The sequence below is a fragment of the Engystomops pustulosus genome, chromosome 2, assembly GCF_040894005.1.
Source record: "Engystomops pustulosus chromosome 2, aEngPut4.maternal, whole genome shotgun sequence".
In the NCBI taxonomy this organism is placed as follows: domain Eukaryota; kingdom Metazoa; phylum Chordata; class Amphibia; order Anura; family Leptodactylidae; genus Engystomops; species Engystomops pustulosus.
The window spans coordinates 41,665,700-41,684,022 of NC_092412.1; the positions used below are offsets into that span (position 1 = coordinate 41,665,700).

Here is an 18,323-nt window from a genome sequence, read left to right on the forward strand (position 1 = left end):
GGGTTAAACATTTTTAAAATGAGAGTTATAGCTTTAATTTTTTTTTAACTTTTTTTTGTGTTTTTGAGTTTTTAAAACCAAACAATGCTATCCTATTGCTATGGCTATTTTCTAGCCAAGTATGAAAGCACACTACTATGCCAGATGAGATGACACCGAGTTATTAAACAAAATAAACGTAAAATAAAAAAGGACAAATGGCAGACTGTGCCTAATTGAAATCCAACCCCTACTAAATTTTCCCACTTCGGTCTTTGCAATGGATATGTGCGTCACTAAGCGCAAAACACAGCGGTCGCAAGTCTCACTACAAATTGCTGACAATTGGCTAGTAGATGCACTGCAGCAAGTACAGCCACCAGCAGATCAACCAGAAATCAAATATATAACGCTACTGTAGGCGTAAGCCGTTTGGATTCTCCTATGGCTATTTTCTAGCCAAGTATGAAAGCACACTACTATGCCAGATGAGATGACGCTGAGTTATTAAACAAAATAAACGTAAAATAAAAAAGGACAAATGGCAGACTGTGCCTAATTGAAATCCAACCCCTACTAAATTTTCCCACTTCGGTCTTTGCAATGGATATGTGCGTCACTAAGCGCAAAACACAGCGGTCGCAAGTCTCACTACAAATTGCTCACAATTGGCTAGTAGATGCACTGCAGCAAGTACAGCCACCAGCAGATCAACCAGAAATCAAATATATAACGCTACTGTAGGCGTAAGCCGTTTGGATTCTCCTATGGCTATTTTCTAGCCAAGTATGAAAGCACACTACTATGCCAGATGAGATGACGCTGAGTTATTAAACAAAATAAACGTAAAATAAAAAAGGACAAATGGCAGACTGTGCCTAATTGAAATCCAACCCCTACTAAATTTTCCCACTTTGGTGTTTGAGGTGGATATGTGTGCCACTAAGAGCTAAACACAACGGTAGCAAGTCCCCCTGCTAATTCCTCACAAAATGGTACTAGATGCAAATAAAAAAAAAAAAAAGTAGAACGTTATTGTAGCCCTAAGAAGGGCTGTTGGGTTCTTGGAGAATCACTCCTGCCTAACAGTAAGCTAATAGAACACCCTAACGCTTTCCCTGACCAGCAGCAGCTCTCTCCCTAGCGGCATCCAGACACAGAATGATCCGAGCAGCGCGGGCAGCGGCTAGTCTATCCCAGGGTCACCTGATCTGGCCAGCCAACCACTGCTATCGACGTGTAAGGGTACCACGTCATGCTGGGTGGAGTGCAGAGTCTCCTGGCTTGTGATTGGCTCTGTTTCTGGCCGCCAAAAAGCAAAACGGCGGGAGCTGCCATTTTCTCGAGCGGGCGAAGTATTCGTTCGAGCAACGAGCAGTTTCGAGTACGCTAATGCTCGAACGAGCATCAAGCTCGGACGAGCATGTTCGCTCATCTCTAGTGCTGAGTGGAGTAAGGTCAGTTTTCCCTACATGCCATGTTTCGCCTATAGAATATAGGCTCATCAGGGGAAATAGGACCCTTGCTGTATTAGGTAAATATATGCAGCATGTATTGAGCTGCCCCTTTGACACACTGTCTGTGCGCTCACTCTGGCAGCATCACTATACTACCCCAGCGTTCATATCTCAGTGCACCTATTCTGGAGGATGCCGACTCTCCCATTGGCCTGCACCTAGACCTTAGACTTCCCTCCGGTGCACCTAAACTGATCCCTCTTGACATGCTGCATATATTTACCTAATACAGCAAGGGTCCTATTTCCCCTGATGAGCCTATATTCTATAGGCGAAACATGGCATGTAGGGAAAACTGACTCCACTCAGCACATAGTGTACCTTGGTTTCATGACTTGTACCAAGACTATGTACATATATCACTCAGGGATTCGTACCTTAATTCTGTCTTATCACCTTTCTCTTATTATTCAATGCACTTGTCTTTTTACTCTGGACACATGACCGTGACTATCACAGTAGCAGTCTAACCATAGAATCCCCCCTCCTCCTTCCCCGCTTTATTTAGGGTTAGTAGGCCGAGGACAGGGGAAGGTTCCAGTCGGGACAGCTGTCACCTAGGGCTGCTGCCCCGAGTTTAGGACTATCCAGGGACACCTAGGTTCCTCACTTAGCCCTTGTTACGGCCTAATAGGGACCCCCCACACTCCACACCCCAACGAGTGCGTCTCCTTACCCCTGGTATCTCCACACTGTGTACACACCTCTGAGTACTTATGACCACTTACCTGGATGAAGATACCATATCTGGCTCCTTCTGTTCTGCTCAGGATCTACATACTCTTCAGTGACTACACAGACCGATCGCGGAGTAATACATCAACTATCTCTGCAAATACGGCAGACTGTTGGTGTGCTTCGCGGGTCTTTTGACCTTCTGCATTTGCTTAACAATTTTTGCCCTATCTATTTTATCCATTTAATATCACAAATAAAAGTTATATTTTAAGATATACACATCCGCAATTTGTACTTTCTCTCAAGCTCCACTAGGTGGATGAGGCTGGGAACCCACGTTACCCACCCAGTGTACTCCTTCTTGTTGCATTATTTTGGTCAGTAAGTGCAGTAACTATAAGGTAACCAATAGAGATGAGCGAGCACTAAAATGCTTGTTACTCGAGCCGAACATTTCCCGATGCTCGAGTGCTCGTTTCGAGTAATGAGCCCCATTGAAGTCAATGGGAGACCCGAGCATTTTTCAGTAAAATTAAAAACTGAATGAGCACAGTGAAAGAACACTGCAGAACAGATTGCAGATGTTCGCGAACATCTGCAATCTGTTCCGGAGACACGCGTGCAGAACGGTGTTCTCCGCAATAGTATTTGAAGAACAATATGTGTAGAGAACAACTTGCAGATGTGTATTGCGGAGAACACTGTGTTCTTTCACTGTGTTCTTCAATTAAATGATTAAATTAAATGTTTTAATTGTATTTTTTTACTGTTCTTCACTTCTTTTTTTTTAATTAAATGCTCGTTATCGAGCAGAGCAAATACTCGTCCGAGCAACGAGCCGGTCCGAGTATGCTAATACTCGACCGAGCATCAAGCTCGGACGAGTATAATCGCTCATCACTAGTAACCAATCAGTCCAAAGACACCACTAAAAAATGTCCTGTGCCATAGTGGTTATCTATGTATCTCACTATAGAGACCAACCAATAAATACATAGTACGCTGCTAATTCTGATCGACACATAATCACATTGACAAATGGCTGCTTTTAGATCAACTCCACTGTTGTGTGTAACTCCAAGCATTGAACCAAATATTGGGTAATATTGGACAATGGTTTGGAATGTAATATTATGGTTCTAATATTTTGATTGTTTGAATGTTTGATTTACTGTTTAGTATTTACCATTTAGATGTAGCATTTCTCATTTAGAAGATTCACACGTTTCATAAAAAATAGATGCATATAATAATACCAAATCAGCTTCAGATCCATACAACACAGCCCTGCCCAATACTATTAGCTTTTATTAATAAGTTGTCTCCACCAAAATCCATAGGTTGACCAACAGCGATCAGCATTTAAATTTTCTGCAGCACCACCACCGGGGAAATAAAGCTTTACACATTATATAAACATATAGGGGCTTATTTTTGAAGCGACAATGCAGGAAATTGAGTGGACGATCTTAGTGAATCATGGCAGATGTGCATTCTGGTCTGACAATGCACATTCGGGGAACGCATCAGGACGGGTAAGTAAATGTGCCCCAATATGTATAAATTATATGATGTAATTCATTGACACCATGGGGCAGATTTACTTACCCGGTCCTGTCGCGATCCAGCGGCGTGTTCTCAGTCGAGGATTAGGGTCTTCCGGCGATTCACTAAGGTAGTGCGCCCGATGTCCACCAGGTGTCGCTGCTGCGCTGAAGTCCGTCGGAGTTCACTGGAGTTCACCATCCGTTGCTGGGTGCAGGTAAGCGACAAATTTTTTTTAAAAATTCTGCCGTTTTTCCGAATCCGTCGGGTTTTCCGGCGGCCACGTCCCCAGTTTTCCGATGCGTGCATGCCGGCTCCGATGCGCCACAATCCGATCGCATGCACCAAAAACCCGGGGCAATTAGTCGCAAATCGGAAAAATTCGGGAAACCCGACGAAAAAAAGCGATTCGAGCCCTTAGTAAATGTCCGCCCCATGAGTCCTAAAAAGCAATAGACACTCTTTGTATCTATTCCATTATTTAATAGGGGACAGTTTTTTAAGCTAAACAACCATATTAACAAAGAGATAATGGGGGTCATTTACTACGGGCCTGAGTCGCGTTTTTACGCCGTTTTACCCGAATTTTACCGATTTGCAACGTTTTCCCCTGAATTGCCCCAGGATTTTGGCGCACGCGATCGGATTGTGGCGCATCGTCGCCGGCATGCGATGGAAATCGGGGGCGTGGCCATCAGAAAACCCGTCGAATTCGGAGAAAACGCCATATTTTTTTTCAAAAAATGTGTCGCTTGACGCGCTTACCTGCACCCGGCCTGACTTGGTGAACTTCAGTGCACTCCGACGGAATTCAGCGCAGCAGCGACACCTAGTGGACATCGGAGGAACTACCTTAGTGAATCGCCGGAAGACCCGAATCCTCCGACGAGAACGCGCCGCTGGATCGCGACAGGAGTGGGTAAGTAAATCTGCCCTAATATGTAATGTCCCCACAGTGTTGGAATGGAGTTCCTTGGACCCACCAGATAAAATTATCCTTGGACCCACCGTTTATTAACCCTAAAAACCCTGGTAGCCTTTAAATTTGGATGTCTTATGCCAGACCTTCTGTATTGGAAAAGCAGAAAGAAAAATTGGTAACAGCTCACCCACGAAGGAAAATGAAGGTCTAGTGTATTCGTCCCATAAGACCGGGTGCACGGTGACCCCTTAAGCGCTGGTCCGGTAATCCAGGGCAAGACACGTTTGAAATGAAGATCGATGAGGAGGGCAGGGGAACCAGCACAGCAAGACTCCACGGATTCAGTTAAACATTGTCAAAAATGTAATCTTCATGTTAAAAAAAACATATCGGTAAGAAAAATACATGGACACAAAAAGAAAAAAAAGACAAAAAATATAAGACAAAAAACAGCAGCGGTAACGCATTTCGGACTTCTACATCTCAGTCCTTAGTCATACCTGTCTTCTTTATTGGGTGGTTCTCTGGTGGACCAGTCCAAAACTGTGTCCCCATAATCTTGCACATATCTTGGATGTATCTTTGTAGCTGTGACACAAATAGGTGAGATAATAATATTTGTAAACTGCTGTATCTATAAGGACCCATTACCCCAGCTCCGTACATTGTCGGATTCTGTGCTGCTTACTTTGGTGACCAGTGATGCATGTGTCTGACTTCCAGGGTAGGGAGAATAAGAACTGGATCTGCATTCGCATCAGAAATAATCCCATGAGCTAACACAGTTTGCTTACTGCAAAAAATAAATACTTCTCCAGGGGAGGGTTAAGCCACAAGCAGAAGTCTGCGATTTTAGGAGAAAATGTCAAAGGCTGTCAAGTGAATCAACAACTCAGATAAATGGAATTGTCAGCTTGTCCATAAGATCTCTGCTTGTCATGTCCTTCCTTACATGTTGTCCGGTAACATACACTCGCCGAGGTTACACTTGTCAATATTACTGACGCAAATGAAAATCGTATTGTTCTGCTCAAGCTGCTGGTAGAGATTTACATGAAGATTAATGTCAGGGCTATGAAGACATTGCTATTTTTATCAGGTAAGAGCTAAAAGAAAGATAATATACAGTTGTCATAGTCTGACGGGCTTAGATCAATAACACATTATAATGGGCCAGAGATCCATCCGAAAACAAACCCATTTGGGAGTGAATAGAGCAATCTCTTCACCATGGTTCATTTGTTATGGGATGATCCACACATATGGATTATTAAATCTTATTGATGATACAATCTACATTGGGGTTTTATGGATAGAGCATGGACCTTCAAGATCACTACCTCTGGTAAACCCATAATACCCAAGTCCAACACTGGTTATTGTAGATATGACATTATGTAAAATATGCTCTGCCACTCCTGCTCGGCAATATGCTAGACCACAAAAGGCCTCATACCAGGGGTGTTGCCTGGATCATAAAATATCTGGGGCGTGGCCCCAATGCACATGTACCTAATTTCATTAATTTCCACACCTATACATATTCCCCCTCACATGTGCTTCTACCAAAAATAACTGTATTTATCATTTTCAGCTACAGGCAAAATAATGCTCCCCAAATGTGGCCTCAAATGTAATATATCTAATACCTGTGACCTTTACTAATTCCCCCTCAATGTGACCTGCACTGAATAAAGCCCTCTAATAGAGGCCCCTTTCTAATTGTGCCCGCTGAAAGGAATCCCCACATTAAATAATGCCCTCACCACTAAAAAATAACCCCAAACTGAATAGTGCCCCTACACGAAATAAGTAATGTCCCCACAGCCCTCAATAAGTAATGTCCCACACACTAAGTAATGTCCCCACGATCCTCAGTAAGTATCTTCACAGCCCCAGCATATGAATTCCCCCACAGCCCTTCCTAATAATGTGCCCCATAGCCTCCAATTCACCCCCAGTAATGTCCTCCACAGCCCCCTAGTAATGTCTCCACAGCCCCCCAGTTATTTTCCCATAGCCCCCCAATAATGTCCTCCACAGTCCCCCCCCCCGTAATGTCCTCCACAGTCCCACAGTAATGTCCTCCACAGCACCCCCAATAATGTGTTCACAGCCCCCCCAGTAATGTCCTCCACAGCCCTTCCCCAGCAATGTCCTCCATAGCCCCCAGTAATGTACTCAAAGTCCTCAGTTATGTCCTCACTGCCCCCAGTTATGTCCTAACAGCCCTTCATAATTCCCCAGTAATGTCATCCACAGCCCTTTCCTAGAAATGTCCTCCATAGCCCCCCCCCTTCAGTAAAGTACTTGTAGTCCCCCAATTATGTCCTCACAGCCACCCTCCAGTCCCCTGATTATGTCCTCATAACCTTCCTGTGCTTCTCCTCCACAATGTATAATAAAAAAATTAAACAGTATATTCACTTTTCTTCCTCTCTCACTTCGTCTTCTTCTCTGTGTACAGGACGGTTGTGGTGATGTCATCATACCGCGCCTCAAGCTCTCAGAACTGAAGTCATCTTTTGGGAACAGGAAGCATTTTGTAATGACATCGCTGGCCTCCTGCTCTCCCCTGCTCACAGCTCCATGCTTCACTACAGTACTCACCTGGTTCTGTGTCCAGAGGACAGAGATAGAGGTGAGATTTTGTAAAGGTGTCCTGCTGATCGTGGGCACAGGTCAAAAGATCCAGTCGTGTGTTTGAGGCCTCAGAATAGTACAAATGTAAGGAATTACTAGCTATTAAATCATCATATACATGAACATGTAATGTACAAAATGTCAAATGTTTGCCGGATAGACATCATAAGGAGTATTATATACTATTTTTCCATGGATACAGACAACAGTAGGAACGGTCAATATTGGGAGGGCCAGTAGAAATGGGAGATCAGTTCTAGGTTAATGTTAGGGAGCAGAGGTACCCAATAAAATAAAGGAAGGGTAGTTTAATCATTTTCAATAAATTACAGGAGACCTGAAGAAAAATTAATGGAAGCTATTGAGAATATACCACAAAGAAGAAAGAATTTTTGGGCCATTCTTCAATAATTGCCTAATCTGACCGTCAATTAAAGGGGTATTCCCATCAGGGCATTTACATTTAATTAAATTCATTTGCCATAAGTAAACATTTCTTCAATTGCATGTTAATAAAAAAAATGTTCCTGTGTGAAGATAATTTCTTATAAATGTAGCTATGTTGTTCCTTAGAAACGAGATGGCTTCCTCGGATACGACCACGTCACACTCTGGCAGCGGTGGCCAGACATGTGCTATAGAGTCCTGCTGGACCACCAGGATTCATCAATCATTACCACAGGACGGATATGGGTCATGTAGTAACTTCCGGACATTTTATATACAAAAACAATTTGTTTCTTTGTGCAATCCTTCCAGCAGAGGTGGCCATAATCGAGGAAGCTGCCTTGTTTCTAAGGGACAACATGGCTACATTTATGAGAAATTATCTTCACACAGGAACATTTTTTTTAATAACATCTAATTGAAGAAATGTTTATTAATGGCAGATTAATGAAACTGAATGTGAATGTCCAGACGAGAACACCCCTTTAAGTAACCAGTTTTCTGTTGTAGGGTAAATTAACATTAGATTAAAAGAACAAAGCTGAAGAACTTTCAAAAAGGCACATAGACTGGCCAGCGTCAGGATTTTAGCATTTTCTTTCATATTCCTGTTGTAAGTATTGGGAATGGTGGATAGAGTAAGAGCAACTATTGTAGGTGGATCCAGATTTGGCACAAGCTGCAAGAATCCAATCCTTCCTATCATCTCAGGCTGGTAAATGTAGAGCAATAGAAAAAAGAAGTAATAGTCAGCTCAAAATCCAGTAGTCCGGAAGCCTCCTGTTTATGGAGGGGTTCACTGTGCAGGGAAATACTGCACCGGTAATGGTCCTAATAGTTACAAAAATTTGAAGGCAAAAAGTAACCATTCCAGCACTCCAACAATGTTATAAAAAGTAAAACATCCAAATCAAAAAAGTAGGCGGACCTACGCGTTTCGAGTATTTACATCTTGCTCTTGGTCATGCTTTGAAAATTGTTGTAGACGTAGAATAATACTGGGGGGGGGATATTTACTTGACACAACCTAAATGTAAATGTCTTGATGAACTGCTTTGATTTTGAAGGCCATGGAAAGTCCAAAGTGATACAGGCAGTCCCCTACTTAAGAGCACCTGACTTACAGACGACCCCTAGTTACAAACAGAATCCTGGATGTTGGTAATTTACTGTACTTTAGCCTTAAGCTACAATAATCAGCTGTAACACTTATCACAGGTGTCTGCAATTAAGCTTTGTTGTTAATCCTGGTTCTTATGACAATCCAACATTTTTAAAATCTGTCACAGAGACCAAAAAAATTCTGCCTGGAGCTACAATTATAAAATATACAGTTACGACTTACATACAAATTCAACATAAGAACAAACCTATAGAACCTATCCTGTATGTAGCCCGGGGACTGCCTGTACGGGATAAATGCCCCATTCTATGTAAGTAATGAATCTAAGAATCTAACAGAATTTGGCGCAGATTGACTGAAAATTAATCGACAAAGAATCTATCCAACATTTACTGAAATTCCATTTATTTTTTAATTTTCAATTAATACCATCTTGACTTATCCTGGTAAGGGAATGGCAATCACATTTCAATAATACCCCGAAATGCTAATTTGATTGTACATGTTAACTTTTTAACAGAAACTGTTTAACTTTTAAATATTCAGGCGTTAGATGTAGAAAACTTATACGGAATATAAATGAGCAGGAATATAAATGATTCCGCCTATATCACCCAATGGCACATTTCCATGATGTTATCAAGTTAAAATTATAAAAGAAAATGAGCAATTCTTAATTAAGACAGAGGGTTATGAATCAGAGCCTAATCAGACATAATCAGGCTAATTTCTATAATTTTCTATCAGTTAGGAGGTGGTAAGATATATTAGCAGGGAAAGTCAGACAAAAAATATGTTCAGCGTGTTAATGATATTTTAGCATCACGATGAGAGTCAGGGAATGCTTTTATGTTTGGTTTTGTGTGTTATTTTTTTTACAGAGGGTCAAGCCTCTGGACAGGAGCTTGTTTAAAGGGAACCTGTCACAAGTGACCTCATTTTCACTAAAGGCTGCAGAAGCCCATCACACCTACATTGCAAATCTGCCTTCCTGCTTTCTCTAAGCATTTGCATTACAAAATAATTGTCTGTTTTACCTTACCTTGCACCCTGACAGAATCCAGTGTTTAGTCCCAGGGGTTGGGTTTTGGTTTGGATGCATTTCAAAAAACAACACGAGTTGTCTGTGCTGCAGACTCCTCAGCTCTCAGCCCCCACCTTTGTACTCCTGTACAGCTCCTCCAACCTGCTCTTTCACAGAGCTCACAGCCTGGTGAGCTGACATCAGTGGGGAAGGGAGGAAATCTACAGAACCACAAAGGTGGGGGCTGAGAGCTAAAGAGTGAGCAGCACAGAAAAGTCACTTGTTGGTTTTTGAAATGCATCCAAACCAAAGCCCAACCCCTGGGACTAAAAGAGAATTCTGTCAGAGTGCAAGGTAAGTTATAACACACAATTATATTGTAATGCAAATGCTTAGATAATGCAGAAAGTCATGTTTGCTAGCAGATAACACTATGAAACTTTTGTACCTAAGCTAATTAACTAAATTGTGATTGTACAGATCTGTGGTAGGGGTTAGATATTTTCCAAATAGCTGATGTGTCTCCATTCCTTTCGTTTTTAGTACACAAATGGAAAGAAAAACTCACATTCCCTGGCTTGTCTGTGTGGTAGAGCCTTCCATGTAGGTGCTTTCACGGCGTCTGGCATACAGAGCAGTCCCAATGAAATGTAGAAAAAACCGGAGCACATTCAAAATAAAATCCAGTGTTTCTTTATTGAATATCCATTAAAATGGTGCACAAATTATGTCCATGGACAGTGTAGGTACAAAGGCAAAAACCTATGAGTTTCAATTCAACTCAGAGCCTTAGTCACGGTATAACAAAGGTATGATAAAAACAAAAATGTATACACCGTTATACACGTGGATAATCAGGGTTCCGATACATTACATCCGGTTGGGTAGGCACACTTAATCATTCTTATAGTTAACTACTGCATATACAGAAACAGAGTTGTGGTTGGGCTTTGAAGATGTCTCAAGCGGTCAATAAATGTAAGTTAAATCATTTTTGGAATTCATTCCATAAGGATACCTGGAATTGAGTGCAAGAATCCAAAATGGTTCTTTTTAACCCCTTACCGAAATGTGACGTAATAGTACGTCACATGTCGGGTCCCGGTACATGGAGAGGGCTCGTGGGCCGAGCCCTCTCCATAGCCGGTAAGTCTTTGCTGCATATTGCAGCAAAAGCTTACCGGTAACACGCGCGATCGGTGCCGGCACCGATCGCAGGTGTTTTACTGCTGATCGGCACCTTTGCCGGCGGCGCGCGGGCGCCGCCATCTTTCCGTGGATCGCCGCTCCCTGTGACGTTATCGGGGAGCGGCGATCCGTTGCCATGGTAGCTTCGGGTCTCACGAAGACCCAAAGCTACTTCGGGTTTACCCATTCATTACAATGTGCTATCAACACATTGTAATGTATGAGTAGTAAAATCCCCATATACTGCCATACTGTAGTGTGGCAGTATATGATAGGATCGTACAGACACCCCAGGGTTAAAGTACCCTAGGGAGTCTGAAAAAATAGTAAAAATAAAAAAAAAGTTAAAATAAAAAATTATAATAAAGAAAACCTAAAAATTCAAATCACCCCCCTTTCCCTAGAACTGATATAAATATAAATAAACAGTAAAAATCATAAACACATTAGGTATCGCCGTGTCCGAAAATGCCCGATTTATCAAAAAATGATAACGGTTTTTCACTGCGTTTAACCCCGTAACGGAAAATCGTGCGCAAAGTTGAAAATGGTACTTTTTTGCCATTTAAAAAAAAAATTAAAAATTCTATAAAAAGCGATCAAAAGGTCATAGAGTCCTAAAAATGATAACATTGTAGACGTCATCAAAATCCTCAAAAAACGGCAACACCCACAGCTCCATACACGAAAGTATGAAAAAGTTATTAGCGCCAGAAGATGGCAAAATCCCCCCCAAAAATTTTGTACAGGAGGTTTTAATTTTTTTTAAATGTATGAAAACATTATAAAACCTATACAAATTTGGTATCCCCGTAATCGTGACGACCCAAAGAATAAAGTAGACATGTCCTTTGGGGTGCACAGTGAAATCTGTAAAATCCAAGCCCACAAGAATACGGCACAAATGCGTTTTTTTACCAATTTCACTGCATTTGGAAACTTTTTCCCGCTTCCCAGTACACGGCATGGAATATTAAATACCACCATTTTGAAGTGTAATTTGTTACGCAGAAAATAAGCTGTCACACAGCTCTGTACATGGAAAAATAAAAAGTTACAGATTTTTGAATGTGGGTAGTGAAAAATGAAAACGCAAAAACGAAAAAGGGCTGCGGTGGGAAGGGGTTAAGGGAGGAGCTTCCTCCACTCTCCACCTCTGAGTGGCCGGTTAACATGTTCAATGCCAAAAAACTGAAAACAGGAAAGATCCTTGTTATGTATTTCTATGAAAGGTTTAGCGGCTCCCGAAGCATTGGCGTCACTATTTTTAATGCTTGTTAAATGTTGAGCGATCCTTGTTTTCAGTTTTTGTATTGTGCAACCTACCTAAAAGACAGAACAACATATGCATTGAATAATGTAAACGACATATTGTATATCACAATTAATAAAGGTTTTTTGACATTCATTTGATGGCTTCATCTGATCGAGGGATTGTCACTACTACCATGTTTACAGAGCCCCTGGCTGGCAATTCCATCCGGATGTGATGTATCGGAACCCTGATTATCCACGTGTATAGCGGTGTATAAAGTTTTGTTTTTATCATACCTTTGTTATACCATGACTAAGGCTCTGTGTTGAGCTGAAATGCGTAGGTTTTTGCCTTTGTACCTACACTGTCTATGCACATGATTTGTGCACCATTTTAATGGATATTCAATAAAGAAACATTGGATTTTATTTTGCATGTGCTACGGCTTTTTCTACATTTCTTTGGGACTCCTTTATTTTTTAGTTCAGGTTTCAAACTCACTGGCTACTTGGGGCATGACTGCTGGCTACTTTGGGGCATCAATGTGAGTACTGGTTATTGTGGGGCATTGCTGTGCCTAATGGGGGCATTATTGTGGTTACAAGGGGCATCGCTGTGACTAATGGCTACTGGGGATACCACTGTGTGTACTGGCTACTTGGTTCATTATTGTGCCTACTGGGGACAGGCACTGTGACTAATGGCTAGTGTGGGGCTGATGCTATGACTACTGTGGGGAAGCACTGTTACTATTTTGGCTACTGTGTGGAAAATGTAACCATGTTGGTTCCTGTGAGGACATATTAATGATCTCTAGGGGAGCTACAGAACAGTATTAAGTTTGTGATAAGAAAATTAAGGAGATAATGATGGAGTGATGAACCAAAAAAAAATGTTGTTGTAAAATCTGCAGAGAGAAGTTGTGGCTGAAAGAAGCAAAAATAGGTGTATCCTTCGATCAGATGTCATCGGTTTTACAGTAAGTACTGTCATTACACATGAGCTCGCAATTCTACACTCAATATATTTTTTACACTGAGCTTGGTTCAATTTTTATGTACTTAGCTCAGTCCCGTTGGTGTTTTTATGTACTGAGCTAGGTACTGGTGCTGTATTTATTTATCTACTTAACTGTATTTATGGTATGCTCTTGGCTCTGGAGCTGTTTTTAACATGGTTCTGGTGCTGTATGTGTTCTACCTTCTGGATCTATACAGTTTTTTGGAATTGTTGATTACAGTAGGCAATTTTTTCTTCTCACACTGCACAACGAGACTTGAATTCCCAGCACGTCAATCATTACTGCGAATGCTATATGCTCTCCCACCCTGCAGCACCAATTTTCCCTACATGTAGACTAACTTATGTTACTGTAAAATTGGGAAGTATACAAATATATTTTCCTGGATAGGACAAGGAAATTATTGCCACTTTATGCTACCATGAAAGGCAGCCCCCTCAAAACAAAGCATGACTTTCAAAAAAACTAAATACAGGCGGTCCCCTACTTAAGAACACCCGATTAAGCTCTAGTGTTAATCCTGAATCTTATGACAACCCAACATTTTTAAAATCTAATTGTCACAGAGACCAAAAAGATTCTGTCTGGGATGACAATTATAAAAAATACAGTTCCAACTTACATACAAACTCAACATAAGAACAAACCTACAGAACCTATCTTCTATGTAAACCAAGACTGTCTGTACTTGATGTGGGATTGAAGCCAAACCACTATATCTATTCCAGAAGGAAGACAGAACTGTTTCAATGTGGTTGCATCTCTTCAGCACGGAGTAGGGCACTAGTATGGCTTTTGACTAATGTCAGGAAGTAACAGCTATCTTTATAGAGACTTTGCCAATTAAGGCAGCCTCATAGGGGTGTGGAAACAGTGGGTACGGAAAGCATTCAGACCCCTTAAAATTTTTCAATCTTTATATAATTGCAGCCAATTGGTAATAAAAGCCCTTAATTTTACTTATTAATGTACACCCTGCTCCCCATCTTGACAGAACAAAAAACAGAAATGTAGATATGTTTGCTAATTTATTAAACAAAAAACCTGAAATATCACATGGTAATTAGTATTCAGACCCTTTGCTCAGAGCTGTTCCTAATAAATTCCAATCAGTTTAATTAAACACAGCTGGACTCCAATGAAGGAGTAGAACCATCTCAAGGAGGATCAGAAGGAAATAGACAGCATTTGGGTTAAATATGAGTAAAGGGTCTGAATACTTCTGACCATGTGATATTTTCTTGTTCAATACATTAGCAAACATATCTGCATTTCAGTTTTTTTCTGTCAAGATGGGGTTCGGAGTGTACATTAATGAGCAACAAAAAGAACTTTTTTGATCATACCAAGTGGCTCCAATGGATAAAAGAGTGAAAAATGTGAAGGGGTGTTAATACTTTACGTACCCACTGTATAGCCATTGATTCTCCACTTGGAGATTCTGGGAAATATTCAAATCCATTTTCCAGGATAAGACAAGAAAAACAGTGCCTCTATTTGCTACCTTGAAAGGCAACTTTAGAGACGCTACCACATCAAAACACTACTGTCTGCAGTTGAGAATCTGTTCCTCCTTAAATATATATACCGGCTTGGCTTTAATTCCACATTATGTGATTAGGCTTCTTGAAATTCATGCTTGATGTTAATGCGGCTGCCTTTAAAGGTAGCAAATAGAGGCATGGTTTTCCTTGTCCCATGCTGGAAAATGTATTTGCATATTTCCCAGAATCCCCATTATTGGCTATAAGTCTCCACACGTCTACAAGGCAGCCCTAATTGGCAAAGTCTATGTAAGGAGAACTCTTACTTCCTGACCTTACTATAAAACAGATGTATGTGATACCAGTCATATGAAAAAGTTTAGGCACCACTATTAATCTTAATCATTTTTAGTTATCAAAAAAGTTTAAAATTATAATAAAAAAAACATAAAAACTCAAATCCCCCCCCTTTCCCTAGAACTGATATAAATATAAATAAACAGTAAAAATCATAAACACATTAGGTATTGATGCCTCCAAAAATACCCGATCTATCAAAATATAATACCGATTTTTCACTGTGTTTAACCCCGTAACGCAAAATAGTGCCCAAAGTCGGAAATGGCATTTTTTTGCCATTTTTAAAAAAAATAAAAAAATCTATAAAAAGGTTGTACAGTCCTAAAAATGATAACATTGTAAACGTCATCAAAATCTGCAAAAAACAACACCTCCCAAAGCTCTGTATACCAAAGTTTAAAAAAGTTATTAGCGCCAGAAGACGGCAAAATCCCCCAAAAATTTATGTACAGAAGATTTTAATTTTTGTAAAAGTAGGAAAACATTATAAAACCTATACAAATGGTATCCCCGTAATCGTACCAACCCAACATAAAAAGTAGATATTTCATTTGGGGCATACAGTGAAATCCGTTAAATCCAAGCCCACAAGAATACGGCACAAATGCATTTTTTTACCAATTTCACTGCATTTGGATTTTTTTCCCCGCTTCCCAGTACATGGCATGGAATGTTAAATACCATCACTATGAAGTGTAATTTGTTACACTGAAAATAAGCCATCACACAGCTCTTTACATGGAAAAATAAAAAAAGTTAGATTTTGAAGGTGGGGAGTGAAAAATGAAAACGCAAAAACGAAAAAGGTCTACGGTGGGAAGGGGTTAATATTTAGTAGATCCTCCTTTTGCAAAAATAACAGCCTCTAGTCGCTTCCTGTAGCTTTTAATGAGTTCCTGGATGAAGGTATTTTTGACCATTCCTCTTTACAAACAATTCTAGTTCAGTTAAGTTGGATGGTGGCCGAGCATGGACAGCGCTTCACATCATCCCACAGATGTTCAATGATATTCAGGTCTGGGGACTGGGATGGCCAGAACATTGTAATTGTTCCTCTGCATGAATGCTTGGGTACATTTTTGGATTATTGTCTTGCTGAAATATCCATCCCCGGCGTAACTTCAACTTCGTCACTGATTCTTGAACATTATTCGCAAGAATCTGCTGATACTGAGAGGTATCCATGCAACCCTCGACTTTAACAAGATTCCCGGTGCCGGCATTGGCCACACAGGCCCAAAGCATGATGGAACTTCCACCAAATCTTACAGTGGGTAGCAAATGTTTTTCTCGGAATGCTGTGTTTTTGGCCACAATGCATTTTTGCTTTTTTTGTATGACCATACAACTCAATCTTTGTTTCATCAGTCCACAGGACCTTCTTCCAAAATGAAACTGGCTTGTCCCAATGTGCTTTTGCATACCTCAGGCGACTCTGTTTGTGGCGTGCTTGCAGAAACAGCTTCTTCTTGTGCAAAGTGCGCTGTATTGTTGACCGATGCAGGATGATGCTGCAGGTCTTTGGTGGTGTCTGTCAATTGTCCTTGACTGTTCTCACCATTCTTCTTTTCTGCCTTTCTGATATTTTTCTTGGCTTGTCACTTCTGGGCTTAACAAGAACTGTTCCTGTGGTCTTCCATTTCCTTACTATGTTCCTCACGGTGGAAACTGACAGGTTAAATCTCTGAGACAACGTTTTGTATCCTTCCCCTGAACAACTATGTTGAAAAATCTTTGTTTTCAGATCATTTGAGAGTTGTTTTGAAGAGCCCATGATGCCACTCCTCAGAGGAGATTCACATAGGAGAACAACTTGCTAGTGACCACCTTAAATACCTTTTCTCATGATTGGATACACCTGGCTATGAAGTTCAAAGCTCAATTAGGTTACCAAACCAATTCAGTGCTTCAGTAAGTCAGTAATAAGTAGTTAGGAGTATTTAAATCAAGCAAATGATAAGGGTACCCATACTTTTGCACCTGTCAAATTTTGTTTTAATGCATATTGCACATTTTCTGTAAGTACAATAAACCTCATTTCAATCCTGAAATATTACTGGGTCCATCAGTTATTAGATATATCAACCAGAAATAGCTGTTGCAAAACCCAAAATTTTGATAACTAAAAATGATTAAGATTAATCGGGGTTCTCAAACTTTTTCATATGACTGTAAGAGGAGTCTTGTCCCTCGCTTGGTGACTTACCACACAGTGGGTGTCTTTTCCTTCAAAAATTAATATTTTCAAACAGTTCTCTAAATCTATGGTCCGTTTGAAAAAATGGATTTCCGTGCTGTGTAAATCTCTCTTTTCATGGTACTGTAGAGGCTTGAAAGTTGCCGTACATCACCTAAGAGCTGCAGAACGCAAAATGATTGTCAAGATCATATGCCCTGGTATAATGTTCCAGATATAAAATATGAGCTAAATAAGTCTAAGTCTCTTCATCAATAAGCCATGGAGGGATGTCAAGGCGTCAAGGCTTAATAACACATATTTATTTATCATCATGGTAAATCAATGTGTTGTTTATTACTCAGCCCCCATAGAAATCCTTCATAAAGTTGTAATGTCAACTACCACCCCATTGTATTACTATGCAACTCAAGTCGTCCTGTGAACAATTCATCACTGCTGCAAAAGAGCTTAAAGGGATTGTACCAGCAGATTGTCAATATACCAGATTACTGGACTTTAGGTACTTGTGTGGACCCAGCTGGTGATAGCAGTGGAAGGCAGGAGGATAGGAGTTGGAGGAGTAGTACCAGGAGGGTTGATCAGTGGTGACATCACAGTGGTTTAGAACTCAACCTGTCCACAAGACCGGTGATAATTGTGGCAACAGTGATGTAGGGGGCATCACATTGTAGCAGGTGGATATGTCAAACGGGGACTAGCACAGAGGCCTGGGGCTAGCTGTTAGACACCTTAATACTGTAATTGCCGCATAGCAAATCTCCATCCAAGGTGCAGGGACAGGAGACTGTTTTAGTTTATTAATATTTAAAGGCGCCAAGTGAGTTTACGGCAAAGGGGCCCACTGAGGCGCTGTCGCCCAGAGACCTACTGAAACCTAGAGCTGACCCTGGGATGGGGACATATACATGTGCTGTCTGGAGAGGTCTCACAAGCTGAT

The 18,323-nt window shown here is 40.8% G+C and overlaps 1 long non-coding RNA gene across 1 annotated transcript; it reads right to left on the bottom strand.

Moving 5' to 3' along the window:
• Positions 1-7,074: 7,074 nt before the first annotated feature.
• Positions 7,075-17,919, bottom strand: LOC140116466 (uncharacterized). Its single transcript, XR_011852769.1, has 4 exons — positions 17,868-17,919; positions 17,393-17,544; positions 7,252-7,351; positions 7,075-7,163 (listed from the first exon to the last, which is right to left on the bottom strand). It is a non-coding gene; the product is annotated as an uncharacterized lncRNA (long non-coding RNA).
• Between the last annotated feature and the right edge of the window lie 404 nt (positions 17,920-18,323).